This window comes from Oryx dammah, unplaced genomic scaffold, assembly GCF_014754425.2.
Source record: "Oryx dammah isolate SB20612 unplaced genomic scaffold, SCBI_Odam_1.1 HiC_scaffold_13, whole genome shotgun sequence".
In the NCBI taxonomy this organism is placed as follows: Eukaryota; Metazoa; Chordata; class Mammalia; order Artiodactyla; family Bovidae; genus Oryx; species Oryx dammah.
The window spans coordinates 38,246,433-38,249,062 of NW_024070197.1; positions in this window are offsets into that span (position 1 = coordinate 38,246,433).

Here is a 2,630-nt window from a genome sequence, read left to right on the forward strand (position 1 = left end):
GGCGGTACACTGAGTCGTCACCTTGCGGCCAGCTACACGGGGCCAGGTCGGCGAGGGGCCTGGCAAGCACTGTGCTCGGAGCCTCGCGTGCCTGACTCTCCCAGTTCTCAACAACAAGCCCGGACACGCCTGGGAGGAGGTGGCCGATCAGGACACATGCCGGGGAGCTGTGATGCCAGCCCGGCTCCTGCAGAAGCCACTTCGGGGAACCTCCTCGGCGCCCCCCTTTCTCCTCGGGCCCGGGCCTCGGCCTGCTTTGCACGACCTTCTGTCACCTGCTCCAAACGCGGGAGCCGCTAAGAGGGACCGCAGCCTGGGTCATCCCCGGAACCTGGGACCTGGCCGGAGCCCACACCCGGGGCACAGGCGGCCTCTTCGCCCACGGAACGCCACCGCCGCCTGCCTCCCACACCCACTCCGAGTCACCGGCCTCGTGCCGAAGGGTGCCCCGACAGCCGGCGTGCCCAGGGCAGGCGCAGGGGTGTGCACCCCTCCGCAGGGGCCGCAGGCCCAGCGTCCAGGCGCCGCTCCGTGTCCCCTGCCCTTCTCCGCAGGAAACAATCGGCGCCCGTGCATTCGCCCTCCACCCCCTCTTCCAGCTGCCCGGCAGCTGCAGGGAAGGACCAGCCCCCACAGGCCACGCGCTCGCGGAGGGCGTCCTGGGCAGGGGGCGGGCCCCGGAGTCCGATGCCCTGGAAATGGCAGCCTGGAGAAGCAGCTGCTCCTGCCCGGATCCTCCCAGCACCCTGGTGACCGCCTCTCAGACCACACGGCGGGCTTGATGGTCGAGCCCTCTTCAGCCAACACGCACCTGACTGGTGCCCGGTCGGAGACCCCCGAGAAAATCCATCGTCCAAATGCGGGGACAGGTGACCCAACACTCAACACAGCGTCCAGTGCGTCGTGTGGGGACGTGGGGCTGAGCGCAGACTGAAGGGAGGGTCTAGGGGAGGCCTGTGACTCCAACTTCTGTAAATTAAACTCAATCAATAACCGGTGCACAAATCTCCTGTGAAATTCAATTTGGGTTGTTTTTTTGTTTTTTTAGAGTAAAATTACTTTACAATGTTGTGTTAGTTTCTGCTGTGCAACAAAGTGAAATTCAATTTGTTTGAAAAATAAAATTAGGTCATCTTATAAAAGAGAGAGAGGAAGGAAGGGATCTCAAACAAACAAGCTAATTGTACACCTCAAGGAAATAGAAAAAGAAGAATAAACTAAACCTAAAGTTAGGAGAAGGAATAAAGATGAGGGTGGGGATAAATGATAAATAGATGATAGAAAAACAATAGAAAATATTCATGAAACTCAGATCTGGGGGTTGTTTTTTTTTTTTAAGATAAAGAAAGTTTGACAAATCTGTAGGTAGACTAGGAAAAAAGACTCAAAATTATAAATGAAAGAAGAGACATTACAACTAATATTATAGAAATGCAAAGGATCATAGAAGACTACCACAAACATTTACTTATATGCCCACAACCTAAGAGAAGCAAATAAATTCCTGGAAACACACAACCTACCAAGAATGAATAATGAAGAAAGAGAAAATCTGGGCAGACCAATAATGAGTACGGAGATTGAATCAGTAATCAAAAGTCTTGCAACACAGAGAAGAAAAGGCCCTGATGACTCCACCAATTAATTCTACAGGATGTCAAGCCTTCTCAAACTCTTCCAAAAATTTAAGAAGAGGGAACACTTCCAAACTCATTTTAAAAGGACAGCATTACTCTGATACCAAAGCCAGACAAAGGCATTACAAGAAAAGAAAATTACAGGTCAAGATCCCAGATGAATATAGGTGAAAAATCCTTAAAATACTAGCAAATTAAATTCAACAACACATTAAAAGGGTCATATACCATGACCAAGTGAAATTTATCCCTGAATGCAAGGATTGTTCAATATACACAAATCAGTAAGTGCTGTATACTACATTAACAAAATAAAGGACAAAAATCATAGGATCATTTCAGTAGAGGCAGAAAAGGCATTTGACAAAATCCAATACCCATTCATTATAAGAACTCTCAAAAAAATGAGTAGGGAGGGAACATAATAACATAAAGGCCACATATGACAGCTAACATTATACTAAACGGTAAAAAACTGAAACCTTTTTCTCTAAGATCAGGAACAAGATAAGGGTGCCCATTCAGACACTTTTATCCAATACAGTTATGGAACTCCTACTCAGAGCATTTAGGCAGGGAAAAGAAATAAAGGCATCCAAATTGGGAAGGAAGAAGTAAAAATGCCTCTGTTTACAAAGGACATGATATTATATAAAGGAAACCCTAAAGAGTCTGCCAGAAAAAAAAAAAAAAAAGCTAGTACTAATACACAAATTCAGTAAAGATGCAGGATGTAAAATCATATTAAAAAATCAGCTGCATTTCTACCCAGTGGTTTAAATCCTCTGGGCCACATTGGGGTTGTCAACAAAAAGAAGAGAGAACAAATGAACCCTTGCTAGAATATGATGGAGAAGATTCAATTCTCTAAAATTCTTAGAAGAATACCTGGGTGGGGGTGGGGGTTTCTAAAGTGATTTTTACAAGCCCCTGTCTCCTGCCCAGCATTTCTAAAGGAACTGAACCTATACCTTTGACAGCGAAGGGTGATTC